General features: G+C 45.2%; 1 long non-coding RNA gene across 1 annotated transcript; it reads left to right on the top strand.

The window, feature by feature from the left end:
- Positions 1–15,197: 15,197 nt before the first annotated feature.
- On the top strand, positions 15,198–16,448 carry LOC143442520 (uncharacterized). The gene is made up of 3 exons (XR_013110756.1): positions 15,198–15,229; positions 15,642–15,729; positions 16,309–16,448. It is a non-coding gene; the product is annotated as an uncharacterized LOC143442520 (long non-coding RNA).
- The last annotated feature ends 3,643 nt before the right edge of the window (positions 16,449–20,091 follow it).

Raw genomic sequence — 20,091 nt, 5'->3', positions numbered from 1 at the left:
TCTTTCTCTTGGGACTGAATCACCATGATGGGGAGGCACAAAAGCAACCCTGGAGAGAGACTGCGTGGAGAGGTCTGATGGCTGCTGCCGAGGTCCTGGCCTGCATCCTTCGTCACCCACGTATCTTACGATGGTTCAAGATCTCAGCCCTCAGGTCAGCTCTGCCCAGATGTTCCTAGTCTTAGACCTGCAGAATAGTCTCCTACCCTCCGTGTACCCTTAGAAAATTTCAGACCCCTAAAATTCATAGTTTCCATAAAATTATCAATGTATGTGTGTAAAAAAATGGACTATGTGTCTTAGTGTCTTTTCCTGTTCTTGTGATAAAATGCTCCTGCAATGCTTAAGGGAGAAAGGGTTTATTTTAGCTCTTGGTTCCCAGGTGGGAATGATGACCCAATGTACATGATCCCTAATAGGCATGCCTAAAGTCTTGTCTCCTACAAGATTCTAGATCCTGTCAGGTGGTCAATCAGTATTAGTCATAATTTGTATAGGTCTAATTTTATGATAGCTTTCTGTCTCCCCCTCTTCCAACCTCTTCCACTCCTTCCTTCCCTCCTCCCTCCTCTTCTTTATTTATCCATCCTCCCTCTCCTTCCTTCATTCTTTCTTCTCCTCCTTTTTCTTTCTTCCCTCTCTTCTTTCTTTGTTTCTCCCTCCCATTCTCCTTCTTCATTCCTCTTTCACTCCCTCCCTCCTTTCATCTTCCCCTTCTTTCCCTCTCTTCTCTCCTCCTCCCTTTCCTTTCCCCTTTCCTTCTTTTTTGAGTCTGAGGAGATTAGTTTCACAGCAATAATAACTACTCCAGTATGGACAAAAATGACCTGGGGTAATGAATGAGTCCTCTGGAGACTGAGATGGAGATTACCCACAACAACATCCCCACCCCAGTTAGATTATATAGATACCTTTCATAGGATATATGAACCTAGAAGTTAAATAAATGGGAATGGAAGAAAATAAGGGCAGTTTTTGACTTTTCATGGTCCTAATGTCTCAACTTATGGGAGGGACTTGGGGTGGGTCTGGGTATCACAGTGAGATGTTGGGACAGGGGGCAGCTGCTTCCTTCCTCCTGCCTTCTCTATCCTGGTGTGTTCCAGCCCAGAGGCTGTGGGAACACCCATGACTTGTGTGATACTTAAGGGAAAACCAAAGGAGCTTGTAAGACTCATTCCTTAGCGCTGGTCAACCAGGGGGCCACCTTGCTAAGATCCTCTCTGGAAAACTTGAATACACTGAGTAAAAAAGAAGTGGCCTCACCCCAGTGGTCTGTGATGCTGATTTGGCTTTGAAGGGCAGGCACTTCCCTACCCAGGAGGACTGGGGGATCTGTGGATTGTACTGGCTGTGGAACTTAGGAAAGGTCAAAGTGTCTGTACTCTAAGCCTCTGGTGTTGTCTCCATAACACACACACACACACACACACACACACACACACACACACACACACACACACACACACACAGAGAGAGAGAGAGAGAGAGAGAGAGAGAGAGAGAGAGAGAGAGAGAGAGAGAGAGAGAGACTCAATGTGAAGCAGGAAGGATAACATGCAATTAAACTCCCCCAAATATGCCAGCAGCTCTCTCTTGTCAGGTAGAGAAGTGTATCACAGTTCGGGAGTCCAATTAAATAACCTGAGAGACTGCTCACTGGGCTGGCTGAGCTGCCTCCCCTGGGAGGCAAGGGCATGCCAGGTTTAATCTCAGCAGTTCTAATACACATTTCATTCTGAGCACATCCTACTCAGGAAACATTGGCAAAGGAAAAAAAAATCACCAACATTTCGGTACATCTTACCAAAGCTTCATCCCTAGAATTCTTTCTTTCATTTTGACAAACATACTGAATATCTAACTTTGCATCCTACTGTCTTCCTTATTGTGGTTTCAGATGGATTTTTTTTCCCTGCAGAAACAAAATTTCAAACTTGAGTAATGATGATAATACCACATAGCATCTTATCACATAATAACATGTACCTGCGTGGGGCATGTTTTCTTACATGGTCGTTTCCATTTGAAAAATGATTGTTATGGTCGCCATTTTTTCCTGAGGCTCGTCCACAATAATCAAACAACGGAGATCAGCTCGGTCACTCTGATCAAAGCATTCATGGCCTCTCTGTTTCATGGGACACTGCTCATCATTTCAAGTGACATCACGCTGTCTGTGTGCTTTACTGTGTTCTTGCTTTGGGTCACTCGGGATATTTACCAGTGTTGGATAGTGTAAACAAGGAAGCCAAGGGCATCACTGTGTGCTCAGACTTTCCCTTACTTTTGGATTATCACCTCTGAATAGAGTCCCAGGAGTGGAATTACTGGGTTAAAGGGTAGGATTGTGTTTATGGCTTTTGATACTTATTGCCAAATTGCTTTCCCAGAGGACTGTGTGCAGTGTAGCAGGCGCACTTTATAGGCCCAGGGGAGTCTCCTCGCTCCTCCAAGATGCTGGGCTCTCCTCTAACCACTAGAGGGTGTGAAAGGATGCTGTTGGAGACTTGGCCCCCTCTAGGAAAGCCCCAAATTTGCTAAAGGAGCCCTTGGTGTTGCCTGGGACGGAAAGGACTCTGCCTAGTTGATTCAAGCTTGGATGACATCTCTGGGTTTTCACTGCAGGCAGCATGGTTTGTGCTCTGGACTCAGGAGGAGACAGCAGCAGGACCCAGGGCCTCAGGCCCAGAGTGTGAGGTCTGAGTTGTCACTCTTGTTTTGCAACCCTGGATGACATGCAGAGACCCTGAACTTTGAATCTCAGTGCGGGGACACTGGAACACTGAGCTCTAGTCTTGTAGGATTGTCGATTCCACAACAGCAGTACTTGTCGAGAACACAGAACAAACACAGTGGCTGGATGTTGAAAAGATACGAAGCCTGGAGTGGACACAGGGATACAGGGCAGGTTCCTGTTCTATATGGATAGCTTACCCAGAGGAGGGATGTTGGGTATTTATGTGGAGACACTGAAAATAGAGAGATACTTTGAGACCATTTAGTCCACGTTCTTTAGAGGCCCACACAGTTAAGATTGGCTTCCATTTTATTTTCTTGTTTATCCAGAAGTTATGGAGCACCTATAGTGTATGGAATTCTGTGCTCAGAGTTGGGGGTGGTAAGATGATATGCAAAGTCCCTGACTCCACAGAGCTTATATCTGTGTAGGGAGATGAGCCACCATGATGAACACTCAACACTGGCCATGCTTCAGACAGTGAGGAAGGCAGGCAAGTGTGGGCAGGGTCTTGCTTTGGACACTCCTAAGAAGCGCTTCTTAAAATGTATTTCTTAGAAGCTAGGGGGTAGCTCATGCTTTTAATCACAGCACTTGGGAGGCAGCGGCAGGGGAATCTGTGAGTTTGAGGCCAGCCTGGTCTAAAGAGTGAGTTCCAGGAATGTCAGGGTTAGGTAAAGGTTTGTGTCTCAAACAAAAAAACAAAACAAAATGTATTCCTTAGAACATGGGTTCAACTGAACATTAAGTAGATGTTAAATGAGATGTGGGTAGGTAGCTCCATCAGTCAGCTACTGCCTTAGTGCTGTGTAACAAACCAACCCTATGCCCTGTCAGTAGCAGTCATACTTATTATTATTTTTAGAGGGTGGATGGGTCTGGGTATCAGCTGGGGTGCCTTTCATTCTTCCGAGACCAAGAGTGCGCAAGCTTACTTGCACCGGTAAGGTTTTCTTTAGAAATTTTAACCTCTATAGATATGCCTTAGAAATCCTTGCTCAGCAGAAACAGTGCTTCAAATGTTGATATCTTAAACTTTTAAAAGATTTATTCTGTTTATGTGCAATCATATTTTGTCTGCTTTCATGTCTGTGTACCATGCTCATGCACGGCAGAGGCCAAAAGAAGGCACTGGAACCCCGGAACTGAGTTATAGATGGTTGTGAGCTGTCATGTGGGTGCTGGGAATTGAGCCCAGGTCCTCTGGAAAAGCATCCAATATCCTCAACTACTGAGCCATCTCCCCAGCTCTTGATCTATTTTATATTATATGCATTTGTATGCATGGGTATATGTGTGTGTGTGTGTGTGTGTGTGCGCGTGCGCATTAATGTGTGTGTGTGAGGGAGACAGCGTAGAGAGACACCAGGGGAGCTGAAGGGACGTGGTGATGAATAAGATCAACATACATTATATGAAAATGTAAGATTGTCAAACAATAAAATACTATTTCAAAACAAAAAAGCCGGAGGGCAATGGAAATGCAAAAAATCAAGGTAGACAAAGCTACTGTTATTTCTTTCTGGGTGCTTGTGTGTGTACATGTTTGTGTGTGAGGGTATGCATGGATCATGGTTCACGTATGTAGTTCAGAGGATAATAACCTCAGATGCCAGTCCTTACCTCTTACATTATTTGAGGCAGGGGTTCTCTTGTTTCTCATTGTCTGCTAACTCCAGGCTAGATGTCCCAGCACCTTCCAAGGGATTCTCCTGTCTCTGCCCCCATTTTGCCCCAAGAGAGTAAGACAACAGGCATATGCCACCAGGTCCAACTTTTACATAGGTTTTGGGGATCTGAACTCAGGTTGTCACAGCAAGTGCCTTTTGTCCATTGGTCCATTCTTCTACCTCCTCATACTATTATTATTATTATTTTGAGGCACAGTCTCTCTCTGATCCTAAAAGTCACTGTCTAGTCAATGCTGTCTGGTCAGTGAACCACAGGGATCCTTTTGTCTGGCTTCCCAGTGCTAGGCTCATTCCATGCTTGGCTTTCTAAGTGGAAGTGGGAGACCCAAACTGAAGTCCTTATGCTTTCACATCAAGGGCATTACCAACTGAGCCATCTTCCCTACTCTTTCTTGCATCAGGCCTACTAAGGTCGATCAAACCGCATGGCCAAAGCCAGTGTTCACAAAGCAGGGAAATGGCAAAAACACGGTGGAGTGTGTAGGCACAAGGAGGGGCAAAGAACCAGGAGCAGCAAGCTTTTCAGGGCCTTTATCCAGAATTCAATCAAATGCTCTGCCTTTTTAAAGGCAGGTAAGAAGAAAGGGTAAGCCTGGACAATAACCTGGCTGGGATTTACAGCCATTTAGCACTGTCCTGCAGTGACAGCCTAGACCCTGTGGTTCTCAGCTGGGGCTCTTTGCTTTCCTCCACACTGCTCATACACCTTGGCCACACTGGTGGGGACCAAAGAAAGATGGTGACTCATGAGAGCTGAGCTGCTGCACACAGGAGGTTGAAGTGCTTCTCTAGGCACCTTCAGGAGAGTCTCAGAGTGGTTGGGTAGGGAAGATCGCTCAGACAGTCAAGGAGCCCTGGTAAGAGGCTCCATGTTAAAGATATGTGCTATGAGGTCAGGATGCTCTATGGGTACCATAGCGAGATATGTCAACTTGCTAAGCCTTAGTTTCCACGTTTGCAGGGAGGTTGATACTCCTATCATTAGTATGATGCAGTCATTAGTATCATTGCTACTGTTATTTATGGCTGCCTTATTGTCCCTGTCTCTGGGCTTTTCTACCTTCTAGTCCCTTTTTAAATTCTCCATTCATCTTATGCCAGTACCCACTAATAAGCATTGGAATAGTAAGTATTATTGGATATTAAAACAGGGACATTGGAAAGTTTAAGGTCCAGAGGTAGAGTTGTGTCCTTCAAGAGGGAGTCTCATCTAGACCATATCAGATTTCCTCCTCTGGCTGACCCCTATGCTTTCTGGTAGTGGGACGGAAGTGGGTTGAGTTGGGCTGGGATGTATGATTCATCTAACACTGTGGTTCGTGAACTCTGGCTGGATACTAGAATCCTAGGGAAAAATGCCTGGCTCCATCGAGACCAGTGAAGCCAGAATCTCAGGGAACTTGGGGTGTGGCGTGACCCACAGGTTCTACAGACGATGTTAATCTCCAACTATGTTTAGGGCCACTGACCTATAGATGAGTCTGCTGTGGACTGTGGAGACAAATACAAGTGGGTTTGCATCCCCATCCTTTTACTTAATGCCCATATGAGTCCATAAAAGTATCAGTGCTTTTTTTTTTCTCCTATAAAACATGGGTAAACCTTGAATATCTTGCTGAGATTTTGTAAGAAGCAAATAAAGTCCCAAACAATGAGTTTTCTGCAGCAGGCCAATGGGATAGGCTCATAAAGTCTTTGTTAACAAAATACATCGTTATATTCAGTAATAACGATGCTGGAGGCCTGTGTTGGCATGACCTTATACCAGACCGGGGTCATTTGGCTTCTTTACTATTGGAGTTGTAGGCTTCTCCTCTCATTGGTTTATAACCACTCTAAGAAGATAAAGGGACTGGAGAGACAGCTCAGTTGGTAAAGTATTTAACATGAAAACATGAAGACCTGAATTTAGATCCCTAGAACCCCTATAAAAAGCTCATGTCTGTAACGTCTAGTATTTGGGGAGCTGAGATATGAGGCTCCCTGGGGTTTGTTGGCCAGTTAATCTAGCTGATCAATTAGTTTGCTCAGTGAAAAATCCTTTTTTTTTTAATCAACTGGAGAGCTAATGAGGAAGACACCCAATGTTGACCTCTGACCTCCATGTGCATGCACACACAAGCATGTGTGCATCTGTGTTCTTTGTTTTTCTCTGTTTTCACATACATCTTTTTCATACACACACACACACACATACAACAGCAGCAACAACAAAACAAACAAGAAAAAAAGGGAAATATAAAAATGGAGACTTTTTGAGTTTCTCAGGCTATCTATTGATCAAAATCCTGGGGCAAAGTGAGGATTGAAATCCCCATCCTTCTGATTGCCAGGAACTGCGTTCAAGAAAAAGATCAGCTTGGCTGAGGGTGCTCCCTTTTCTAAGTCACACAAAAGTCTATGTGAGTAAAATGAAATGGGCTCCCAAAGCTTTTGTTAGCAAAATAAATGACTATGATCCGTAACCAACATTGGAGGCCCGTGTTGGCAAAATCGAATCCCAGACTGAGGATAAAGATGCTAGGAGGAGCCTATTCTGTCCCTGTGCCCAACTTGTCATTCTGGCTCTGACCACATTGGCAGAGAGCCCACTGGGAAGTCTGGGATGTATTGAGCAAGACTGAGTAGCAAGTTGGAGTAGAGACACTAGGACATATGTGGATGGCAGCCTAATGGGTTTCTTCAGGTGACAAGAAGCATGAAGACCTGGATTTGGATTCCCTAGAACTCACATAAAAAGCTCATGCCTGTAACTTTTAGTACTTTGGGGGTTGAGACATGGGGGTCTAAATTCTGGCTAGGTTCACACTAAACACCTGATGATATTCACATTTTGTCCTGAAAAAATAAAGAAAAAGGTATCAATATCTGATAAAGCAACTGGCTCTTGTAGCTTCCCAGTGGAAGGCAGAAGGCTAGGAAACCAATGTTAGAATAAGCATGTTTAATCATTGAGATCTTTTCATTTGAAAACCGTTCAACAACAACAAGACCCTCCTGCCTCATGTGGCATTACCATCTGCTTGGTGATTGCTTAGAAGATTCTGTATGCTGGACTCTTTCATGGTCTGTTCTACCTACAGAAAGAATAGAGCTACTTCTGTTTCGAGATGCTGGTGTGCACCCCTGGGGCTCACATGAGGAGCCTGGTGTGACTCATGAAATCCTCTGGACTTCCCTTCAGGTGTCTAGACATGGCAGTCTCCAGAGCACAGCCCCACCCTTTGAACCCAGTCTGTGATCTGTCTACACAGACAGATGAATTCACATCAACAAATTAGTTTTGAAATCAACAAACAGAACCTGGTTTCTCATAGTACAGCTTCCCAATAGGAGTGGGTGGAAACTGTCTCACAAATCAAAATATATTCCTGGTAAGCTGGGTTCACATTACAGACTTTTGTGTGTGTGTGTGTGCTTACCTTATTAGTCATCAGATAAAAACAAAGAGCTATGCAATTACTAGCTGTTTAGATTAGGGACACTTAGGTTGGGGTTCATAATCTTTGGGGTAACCCACAGATGAGTAATTTTCCAAGGGAGCTACTGCCACCTATTTTTGCAAGTAATATTCTTACATGTATAGAGATCTGACTTGTTTGGAAGGGAGATAGTACATAGCTTTCATCACACTCTCAGCAGTGTGTCTCAAAAATGATTAAAAAGTACTATTCTAGACTGATCCTTTACACCATTTGTTAGCAAGAAAAACAAAATTGTATTCACAGAGTAAAAGGCTGCCTGTACTTTCTTTTTTAAAAAGAATATTAACTATGTCAACATTTTTTAGAGTACCTTTATATTTTTTGAGATTATAGTTACTTTTATTTTATGTGTATGGGTGCTTTAACTGCATGTATATGCATTGCATGCATGCAGTGCTCATAGAGGCCAGAAGGGGGTGCTGGGATCCCTGGAACTAGAGTTATAGATGTTTGTGAGATGCTATGTGGGTGCTGGTAATCTAACCCAGGTCCATTGTAAGAAGAGCTTGTTCTCTTGACTGCTGAGCCACCTCTCCAGTTCCCTGGAATCACTTTGCACAAAGAAAGTCAGAGGAAAGGTAGAAAAAAAAATTCCAGTGGAAGAAATATCAGTAAAAACCCATCCTCACATAGCTGCAGATTTATCTCAAAGTTCATAGTTACTATATGTTGCAGAAAAAGGGGGAAAGGGGAAGGGAGAGGGATGAGCAGGAAGGGAAGAGGAAGGGGAGGGGGAGGGGAAGGAGGAAGGGGATAGGGAAGGGGAAAGGGGAGAGAAGGGTAGGAGGAGAGGGAGGAAGAAGGGGAAGGGGAGGGAAAGGGAAAAGGAGAGGGAGGAAGAAGGAAAGGAAAAAGGGGAAGGGGAAGGGGAAGAGGGAGGGAAAGGGAAAAGGAGAGGGAGGAAGAAGGGGAAGGAAGAAGGGAAGGGAAAGGCAAGGTTTATTCTCTTGAAGCCATCACTGGTGAAGCAGATGACAGAGACCCCCATCTATTTAAAGTGGTGAAGTGAGATGGTTCTGACAAATGCTCTCAAAGTCTTTTGAACCTGCGATATGTTGTTTTGAGTTCAGGAAATAACAGAATATAAATCTGCCTGAATCATCTCAGCTCACAAAAACTCTATGCTGGGCCACGGTGGTTCTGGCAACATCTTGTTCTTTTTGTCGTAATGACTTTTGATGCTGTGGATTTAGATGGATTAGGCCATTTAGGGGAAAGAGGAGAATATTAATATACAAAATTGTTAAATGTCAAATGAAATCCCTTAATAATGTGGGTGTTTAAGATGAGCATGCAGGCGCTTTGAAAACATCTTGAGCTCAAACATTTAAGAAATCCATTTTGCAAGTTCAAACAAATAACCCTTCGCCATTTATGCTCTACCTGTGAGAGTGTGAAGTGTGATCCTGCATACCGTGGTTGGGAGTGAAGACCCATTCTCTTCTTATTGTTGGGAGACTCAGCACCCCTAATTATCCATGCAACAGCAGAATGCTTACATCCCACAGGGAGACAGACAGCTTGCAGGCAAGACCTAGTTTTTGTATTCCCCACAAATGAATTACCCAAGTGGCTGATTTGATTTATTTTAAAAGCTTAAAATAAAGTGTTTGAGGATCCAGGCAGTTCCCACCCTGAAGGTCCTTCCATTTTGGTCATATAAATACTTGCCAAATAACTACCTGGGGTTTGAAATTCTGGGGATAGAGGACATAATTGAGAGGGGGAGGTCAGGTAGTAATGGTAAGAGTGCTAGCTTATTTCATTATGTGATATTATTTTTATAATTCTGGTGTATGCTGAAGGTATAGCCATCTTTCATTTATCAAGTCAAGAATAATGTCTTGTCATACAATTGGAAATAGGCTCATTTAAAATTGTCTCTGACTCTAGATAAACTCTGCTATTCCTCTCATAGAAGTTTCTGAAGGACTATGGGCTGCATTGGGAAAGCGCCTGTGCCTCTGGGGATATGGTGGGATATTGATAGGGATGGCATCTTGGGGTGGATACGTTTGCACTGGACTGTGATAGAGGGGTAGGCTTTAAAACCAACTTCAGTTTCATCCTGTTCATGTTGCTTCTCAGCACAGTATCATTATAAACATGGCAGAACTATATTAGTGGCAGTTTAAACAGCAGAAGAATTAGTGGGCACCATTGCGTACCACCAAGTCAAACTGGATTGCCATTTTTCTACCTTTCCTGCTAGCTTGGGTATGGCCTCTCCCTAGCTATTGTTATGAATATTGTATGTTGTCATATTAAACATATATTATGGCATTCATTTTAAAAAACATGAATCATGAATTGGAGGCCTTTTTTTCCATGCTGTCACAAGAGTGGGTGGATTGAAACTGGGTGGAGATGCAGAGTGAGGATTCAAGACGAGGGCAGAATGAAGGCTGAGGTTCAGAGGGGGGAAATGACATGTTGGCAGGACTCCACCAAAGCTGTACTGGATTTCATGGAGGTCCTGCCATGCCCACGAAAAGCTGAGATGCTAACACGTGGGTGGGTGATGGACAGTCATGGGAGTTCTGTGTGAGAAAGTGACCCCAGTTAGGATTTGATCCAGTATAGGGCTTTAGAAATGCTTGGATTCACTGGGACACTTGGGAATATCAAAGTTTCTTATGGAACTCCATAAGCAATTCAGTAGAAAGCATAGAGAAAAAAGTCTGTTAGCTATCATTTGAATGAGGATGCTATATATTCTGTAAGGACTGCTTAGTGTAATTTCTGTAGGATAGGCTGCTTAACACTGAGTTGGGATGTGAGAATTATCGTTTGACCTCTGGTCTATTAGAACCCTGTCTTGTCCAACCTGGTCTGGATAATGGACAGCAAATACTCTTCAACCCACTTAACATCGTCAAAGCTTGGCTGCAAATGCCCTAAGAACTGTGTTGAGATGGATTCCAAGGGCTAGTCTGGACTTCAAAGGAAAAAGTCAGCTAATGCAATGGTTCCTGTGTATGTCCTCTGTATTCAACATCCTCATTCTCTTTAAGTGGTTCCCTTCAGCCAGGTTTGGGGGCACAGGCCTGGTGGCTGAGGGCAGGGGTATGGCAAGTTCAAGGCCTGCCTGGGCTAAGATTGAGTGCAAGTCTACACAATTTAGACAAGGCCTTGTCTCAAAAAAAAAAGTTACTAATAAAAGGGCTAAGGGTATAGCTCAGGGGTGAAGCATTTGTCCAATATCTACAAGGCCTTGGGTTCAACCCCCAGCACTATAAAGAATAAATTCACTTTAGATATTTTATATTTAATCTTAACATGGCTCAGATTGATATAATGGACCCAAACCAAATGGATCCAAATGAAGGAGATGGAAACAAAACTCTGGTCATCATTTTCTTAAAGTAACATACTTGATACATCCACCCTCTTGTCCATATACCCACCATCACCCGTCTATCTATCTCTACCTCCTCACCCACCCTCCACCTCCCCACCCACCCTCCACCTCCCCACCCACCCTCTACCTCGTCACTCACCCTCCACTTCCTCACCCACCCTCCACCTCCCCACCCATCTACCCTTTACCCACCCACCCTCTACCTCTCCACCCACCCTCTACCTCCCCACACACCCTCCACCTTCCCACTCACCCTCCACCTATCCACTCACCCTCCACCTATCCACCCACCCTCTACCTCCCCACACACCCTCCACCTTCCCACTCACCCTCCACCTATCCACCCACCCTCTACCTCTCCACCCACCCTCTACCTCCCCACCCACACACCTACCTTCTGCCCACCCACCCTCCACCTCCCCACCCACCCTCTACCTCTTCACCCACCCTCTACCTCCCCACACACCCTCCACCTTCCCACTCACCCTCCACCTATCCACCCACCCTCTACCTCTCCACCCACCCTCTACCTCCCCACCCACACACCTACCTTCTACCCACCCACCCTCCACCTCCCCACCCACCCTCTACCTCTTCACCCACCCTCTACCTCCCCACACACCCTCCACCTTCCCACTCACCCTCCACCTATCCACCCACCCTCTACCTCCCCACTTAACCTCTACCTCCCCACCTACACACCTACCTTCTACCCATCCACCCTCCACCTCCCCACTCACCCTCCACCTCCCCACCCATCTACTCTCTACCTACCCACCCTCTACCTACCTACCCATCATCTACCCACCCACTATTTACCCACTTGTCTTTATTCTGCATCTATGGAGGGCCCAGGCAATGCATGATGCTCTGGAGATTAAAATTTTTTTTCTTATGAAAAAAGGTACATGAATTTACAAGAGTGTTCTGAGCTGGGTCAGACAGTGCATGGCCTAGCAGCAGAGCTTTCTAACAGCCTGTGGCAGGAGTTGGGGTGAGGATAGAGGTAATCTGTGCTTTACTCCTAGGCCCAAAGCTCCATGATCCTACAGAGCCTAGCATACATAGTGCATGGCACATAATAGGTGTTCAGTGAATTTTTGTTGCTGTTGTTGTTGAATGAGTAAGGTATCCCTAAGGAGGAGAAAGAGTCTCCAAAGGCCATCTATTCCATCCACCTGCCTCTGGATGGAGCCACACCTAAACCATTCCTATAGTGCTATTTTGGGTATGGTTATTCTTAGCTGACAGCTGGAAAGAATCAGAGAGGCAGCTTCTCTCTGGAGCCTTCTGTTCTGTAGGCTACACTCAGGAGAACTCTAGTGGAGACAGGACTGGGAGGAGAGGCACAGACAAGTGTCCTTCTCAGGCCAGAAGCTTCATGGGAGGGAGCTTGCAGAAGAGTTGTCACCTCTTCCTGTGTGTGTGTGTGTGTGTGTGTGTGTGTGTGTGTGGAAGTGACATTGAGAAATGCTTCCTCAGGAGGGGCTTGAACACTGTGCAACTGAGACTCACAAGGGAGATAGGCACTGATGGGAGCAACATGGATAAGGACACGGCTCCTACAGTGCACAGAGAACAGGACCCAGGAAGGGTGGTTTTCTTGTCACACTCAGTGTGACTCTCCTTCCCTTTTGTCAGTGACTTTGGAGAAACTGTGGTGTGAGGCTCCCTAAGGGGAGATTTTCTTCCAGGCTCTTTTTTTTTTTTCAGGGTATTTCACAGTGGCTGGAGCATGTCGGGACCTAACACAGTCAGGCTGTACCAGGAGCCAGAGCCCAGAGTCTTATAATCTCATGGGAAGATAGGAAGCAATGATTAGTACGCATTGAATGGCCCTGCTGTGAGTACTCTGAGCTGCACCGCGCCTGGGACAGAATCAAGGGCAAGTTCTAATCTCATTTTCAGGTAGGGGAAGGGTAGAGAAGGCACTTTCTGGGGCAGTCTTTTGAAAAACAGGCGAAAACAGAGAACAAGGGCAGCATTCCATCCTGACCTGATCAACCTGGTGCTTGATACGAAAGGGGTGTGTGGGTGCATGGGTGCCCCTGTCAGAGAAAGCAGGAGAGGGAGAAAGACTAAGTATAAACTTGTGAACCCTCTTAGGAGGCTAATGCTTGCTCCTCAACCCCCCCCCCTCCCCACCCCCTGGACAGGGATGGATTTTGCCTTTTGTTTTCTTTTGGAAAACTAGTGTTTGCTAAATGCAATCTAAAAAAGTTGCTCAGCGGGGGCTGCCCCTGACGTGTAGGACCCTCCATGGCTACCCTGTCTTCTCTCTTGCACCTCCTGCCACTCAAAGCTTCTTAACTAAAAATAAGTTTGAGAACAAAATGAGGAAGACTTCCTCTGGGCCAGGGAGAGCAGGAGACACGGGGATGACAGTTGGCTGAAGCCCCACAGCCGAGAAGGGCAGACACGAAGAGACAGCTGGCATTGAATTTGGCAAGCACAACTGCATCTCGACCACGTACCTAGACATGTGCTATGGCTTTCAGACACGACAGAGAAGAATGAGATACTCTCTTCCCACAAGGAACTTCTACGACCCTACTCCTCTGGAAACAGTCACAAGGATCTCATTAGAGACTGAGTTGGGTATGCCACAGTGAGGTTGGAAATCAAGGGCTTTCTATACTGTGATGTCTGTGGTGTGTGCATAGTGAAAAAAAAAAAAAAAAACCCAAGGTTGGCATTTTTGAAGCCCTGAGATGCTCCTTGCCAGCCTGCCCTTATATAAACTCCTGATGAAAGAAGGCTGACTGTGTGATATTCATTCTTCTGTCCTTCCTCTTGAATGGTACTAGGCATGTCCTGGCTTTGCCACTCCCCTTCTCTCTGTGCAAAAGTTGCTCTTGGGCTCAAGTTTCTTCCTTGGCATTAGGTTGAACCGTACAAAATTGCTTTTTTCCAAGGTCAAAATTGACCACATACTAGTCATTTCTCTTTTAAAACCTTTGTGGTTATTTTTGGTGTGTATGTCTCTCTCTCTCTCTCTCTCTCTCTCTCTCTCTCTCTCTCTCTCTCTGTGTGTGTGTGTGTGTGTGTGTGTGTGTGTGTGCGAGCACACATGGAAGGCAGAAGACAATTCTGCAGAGTCAGTTTTGTTTCTCCAGATTTACATGGGTTCTGGGGATTGAACTCAGCTTGCTAGGTCTAAGCTGCAAGCACCTTTATCCACTAATCCCTCTTGATGCCCCACCCACTGTAATTTCATCTATCTTAATTTAACAAAACGCAGGGATTCATCTGCTCCCTAAAGTTTCTTATATCGCAAACGTTCTAGACCCCTCCAATAATCTCCCTTTCTTCCCTACTCCACTCACCATTGAACCCACTGCCCTTTCCTGTGCTTCTGGACTGGCAGCTGCTTCTGTCTTAAGGAGATGAGATGATCTTCATGTGTTCTTTTCCCATGCGGGAAAAGACCTTACCCTCTAGGCCCAGTGTATGTTCTTGCCTGAATCTCTTGCCTAGAAAAAAAATTCCTCTGTCCTTTCTAGTCCAGGGCCTCTTCCTGCATGTTTAGTAACACTTTTTCTTTCTTTAGGTGCAAACATGGAATAAACATGAAGGAGTAAGACTCAGGGACAATGCTTTGTCACTCAGTGTCAATACTGGGTACATGCGCTTTCAGGACCTGTAAGTCTAGTGTTGAATGTATGTCAGTTCTTGAACTGCCACAGCCCCATAGAAAAGATTCCTTTTTCTCCGTGTTTCCTTCATGTAACTCTATGTATAGGCTTTCAAGCTCCTCCCACTAAAAGGAAAGGGCCATTTTCTAGCTCCTGCAACTTTGGAATTGGCCATGTTACTTGCTTTGGCCAATACATTTTTATTCTTTATTTTGCTAGTATATAATAACGTTATCATGATATTTACATAAGAAAATAATAATAATAATATTCTATTTTTCTAGAAGAAGTGGACTGAGACTATAGAAGAGTACAGGGTAAGTGGTACTCAATTCTTCCCTTGCAATTATTGGCAAAGAGCAGGTAGATGATTGGTAAGATACCAAACTTGCTGTTAGTGTCAGTTCTCTGCTGGTATAAGAAGTTACTCCTGAATTTTGTGGTCAAAGTAACAGGTATTTATTATTTCACAGTCTGGGTGTATCAGGACTCTGGAGTTCTTAGACCCAGGGTCTTCTGGGGATAACTGTTATTTTAAGGTTCAACCAGTACCGGAGAGCTTTTAGGTTCATCAGAAGGAAGCCATTAGGTATAGCTCATACCCAGTGGGAAGGATAGGAATAAGCATGGATTCCCTGAGCCTGGACCACTAGAAGCTGTCCCACTTGGAAGATGAGTGTGTACCCTAGTGGAACTCATCATTTGATTTACTCTTTCCTTTGTTCATAGTGATAAAGACAGACAAGGCCAGGGCAGAAGCTGCGCTGCTGATTCACACACTGGATGCTCAGGCTATGGAAAGCTGACGCACCCCTAGGTAGTAGACACAAAACATTGAGTTCCGTCATATGTGTTTCAATGTGTGATGTCTTTGTGCCTATAACTCTTGTGTTTTGTGTGTCTTTGGGGTGTGGGGTAGCTTTTGCATTCTCATAGGAGTTGTTGACCTCTAAAAGAGAACAGCTCTCAGAGGTGGATAGAGAAGTACGAGGGAGATGCCAAATCTCATAATTCAAAGGCAGGATCAGGATAACAAGAAGTTGGGTGGATGGTTCACTGGGCTGGCACCCAGTGAACTTAGATGGCTCTCAAAAGGGGGCCCTTTTCCTGCCCCGACTCATCCCAACCAAGACAAGAAAAGATCCTTATAGAAGCCATTTTCCTATCATTCCACCTGCTCAAATTATATAGCTTCTCTCTTGCAGGTCTGTGGACAGCCATTCATCTTGTCAGATCAGGCAGGTCAGGCTATTGAGGAGGAACACTGGATGTCATTAAACGTAGATTCCTACCTCTTCGTCGCCACCTCTCTGTGTGCTCTCCTCTCTAGAAGTACCACTGTAAGGTTGATAAAAATGGCTTTGTCACCTCTCTGAGAATGAACTCCTTCCTCCAGATGAACTCTCATCGTTCCAGAAGGCGTCATGTGAGCTGCGGAGGGAAGAAACAACAGTCCTAATCAGTTATGACACCTACGGACAACAGCAATGACGAGGTGCATGTTGCCATAACCCTGGTGGTGACCAACAGCTCTCTAATCGGACTTAAGGTAACAAAGCGGGAAATGATTCTATTAATGAAACCTAGCCTAGCCTAGCGCTAGTGGAGAGGGAGAATCTAACCCCACTGGTTCACTAAACAAGCACAGTTCCTAACTACATTCTAAATATGAATCCTCACACCCACAGATAAGAACACAGATTGTTCTCACCCTTCACCAAAGAAACTTTCCTTTGCAATAGAGACCATTACAGAAAACAATAGCCAATCAAACTGCAGAGAATAAGCGATCGTGTGGTGACCAGTCTGAACTGATACATCTGCAGCACAATTCCTGAACCTAAGACTCAGAGATCATAGTGGAAGAGAGAGAGCAGAAAATTTGTAAGGACCAGAGGAACAGGAAGTTTGCTGTGAGCTTGTGTCTCCTAGAAATGTCATAGAGGCTATACCCATGAAGTATCATCAATATGGCTCCCTAAACAGGGTCATCTGACACCATGCTAACATGGAAGAGGGAAAACGCACAAAGCCTCAACCTAGACGAAGAACTATGGACAACTAGGGAGCTCTGATGGGAGGAGTCATGGTCTTCCCCAGGGAAACGCCCTTTAATTGGTTACCTAGTACCAAGTGTTCATTCATTCCTGAGTTGTATAGGTGCAGGTAACATTCTATGTCCTGAGCAGGTTGTATTTATGTATTTAGGAATCTATATATCGAGCCGGGCGGTGGTGGCGCACGCCTTTAATCCCAGCACTTGGGAGGCAGAGGCAGGCAGATTTCTGAGTTCGAGGCCAGCCTGGTCTACAGAGTGAATTCCAGGACAGCCAGGGCTACACAGAGAAACCCTGTCTCGAAAAACCAAAAAAAACAAAAACAAAAACAAAAAACAAAACAAACAAACAAACAAAAAAAAAAACAAAAAAAACCAAAAAAACAAAACAAAACAAAAAAACCAAATCTATATATCCCTATATGTAACAACAGTGAAAGAAAAGGTGGCCGTGAATTTGACAAGAGGTGGTGGTAGTACATGAAGGGCGTTAGAAGGAGGTAAAGGGGACATGGTGTAATTATAATATCAAAAAAAAAAGTTATAAAAAACTTAAAGGGAAAATGGCTTTGAATGGTTAACATGAACATGGCTGCAAATTAACATGGTTGTGAATGTGTTCTTATTTCAGTTCTTAAAATTGTGACAGGCAAATGCTTTGGGACCACAGGGTACCCATCTCCTGCCTACTTCCCCGGGCTGCTCTGAGGATGGGGTGAGATAGAGAGATAAGTGGTGCTCAGCACACTGCAGGCTCCAGGCTGTCTGAGCTCCCAGAGCCTCCTCCTCACCTGTGAAGAGAACAGACAAGCCTGAAGGGTGCACTGGGACCCTTCAATACATCATCACCCCTCAGGCCCCTAGCCACATCCCTGCCTTTGGCCTGCAGAGGAGAGCTGTGCCCAGCAGGAGTCCTGGCATCTCTGGGACTGCTGAAGCCCTTTGAGGTTTGAGTTACATTTTCACTTGGCAGGGTCTAGTTCTCTGATTCAAAGAGAAAAGCTGTCAGAGAGGCAAAGTGGCAGAAAAACTGGAGGATGGGAAGAGGAGGAGGAGGTGGAAGAGGAAGAGGTGGGGGAGGGGGAAGGGGAAAGGAGGAGTGGCTTCTGCACCTCTCTGGACTTGAGGTGGCTTTGCAGAGAGAGAGGTGGCTTTTGCATGGTACATGCAAATCAGAAACGTGTAGAGACTCGGCTATCATCCATACAGCTTCGGAATGAAGGCTTCAAGGCCTTAGTGTGCCTCCTTAAGGCTGACCTGCTTTGCAGGCCAGGGAAGCAGGGCATGGTGGGTACTAATGGGTACTATATAATAATAAGTGGGTACTATACTTATGTCCCATTTTTCATTAAAAAGGGAGAAGCTTGGAGCCATGGCTGGTTCTGGAGCTCTAGTTTTGGACTCTGGAAGGTCTTGAGGCCTTGAGATGTTGTGGATTCGGAGGTCAGGGTAAACTCTGTTGTGAAGAACATTTGGCAGTACAGGACAGTTAATTAGGTTGGGTGGCTCACACCTATAATCCCAGTACCCAGGAAGTTGAGGCAGAAGGAATTTTGAAAGCTCAGGGCTAGCCTGGGCTGCCCAGTGAGATTTCTCTTAAAATTAAAAATAAAGAGAAAGAAGGAAGAGACGAGAAAACCTGGGTATTTGGGCTAGCACCTGACTACCTCCCCTACCATCTAGGTGACCTTAGGCTTTCTGTGCTTTGAATCTTCTTACCTTAAACACAAGGCTCACATGGTTTTGTGAGCAGCATTTTTTGAGGGAGAACATTTGAGACAGTTTTTGTGTAGTCCTGACTGTCCTGGAACTCTGTAGACCAGTCTAGTGTCAAATTCACAGAGATCCCTTGTCTCTTGCATGCTGGGATTAAAAGCCTGGCTTTTTTTTTTTTTTTTTTTTCAGCCAACAGGAGATGGAGAGAGTAGTTTCCTTGACACAGGCCCCAGTTACTGTCTCAGGACTCTGCCCAGGTCTGTGGTTGGAACGTGTTCAGTGGTCCTTGTGCATTGGACTGTTTGTCCTGCCGTCGTCCTCAGTGGAAGATGCTGGGGGTTTGACATGATACATCTGTTTTGGGTCTCAAATGTAGTTGCTGTCTCTGAGGGACTCCACATCATACTGGGGGAGACTCGCTCAATGAAGGAGGCTGGTTATGGGGCAGATTAATCCTTCAACTGAGACCTATGACTCGCTCTCATTTCCCATAATGGAGACCTGCTCAGCTTCCACTGCCCTCGGAAACTCTTGGGGTAGGAGTGGGTACCTATCTGTAGCTCAGATCTGAAGGCCATGAAGACCAGTTAGGCCATTCTCAGGAAACCCAGACTTTCCCCCTTGCAAAATGCATCTTCAGGTCAGTGACACCTCACCTCTCTGGAGCTGTCTCAGGAGAAAGCATGGTGGTGCTCTCTCATAATGGGAGCCTAGCTCCCTCCTGCCTCCCTCTCTTTGTCTTTTCTTCCTGGGTGAATGAAAGGCAGCATGAATGAAAGTTTCCATTCTGATGGGAAAAACTCACCCTGGCCTTGTAATGAGCTAGAGTAATTGATTTGTCAATGAAAACCCGAGCCTGCGGCATTGATGCTTAGTGTCAAAACAGCCCGGATCACTTTGGTACCCATTCATTGTGGCTGGAGGGAAGCAGTTAGCTGGGAGCTCAGTGAGAAAAGAACCCGGGCTGAGTAGAAAGGGGAAAAGATTTAATTGTGTTAAGCCTCCTCAGTGTGGCGTCGCTGTGTCCACATCTGAGTTCACTGCCTGGATCTGAGACCCCAATATTTTATTTTATTACTTATTTTATTCCTTCTCTTTTTCTAGGGTAGAAATAACTTAGCAATTGCTTCATTTCATCTATTGTTTGGACAAGGCTATTGATTTAATCTAGATCTCTCCTCTCTTACTCTAAGTATTTAGGGATTTGTCGGAGGCCTTTATGTTCTTATGATGTGATGGGCAATGAAAAATGGAACAGAGCATTTCTAGTTGGAGTCTCCATTGGTTTCTTCTCTTTCTTCCACCCCCACCCCCACTCCCACCCCTGCTTTTATTACCCCAGTGTCTTGCCACAGTGGATGATGATAATAAAGTTTTACACACACACACACACGCACACGCACACGC

Source organism: Arvicanthis niloticus, chromosome 6 (genome assembly GCF_011762505.2).
Source record: "Arvicanthis niloticus isolate mArvNil1 chromosome 6, mArvNil1.pat.X, whole genome shotgun sequence".
NCBI lineage: Eukaryota > Metazoa > Chordata > Mammalia > Rodentia > Muridae > Arvicanthis > Arvicanthis niloticus.
The sequence above is the reverse complement of the archived record's forward strand: the minus strand, read 5'-3'. Positions and strand labels throughout refer to the sequence as shown.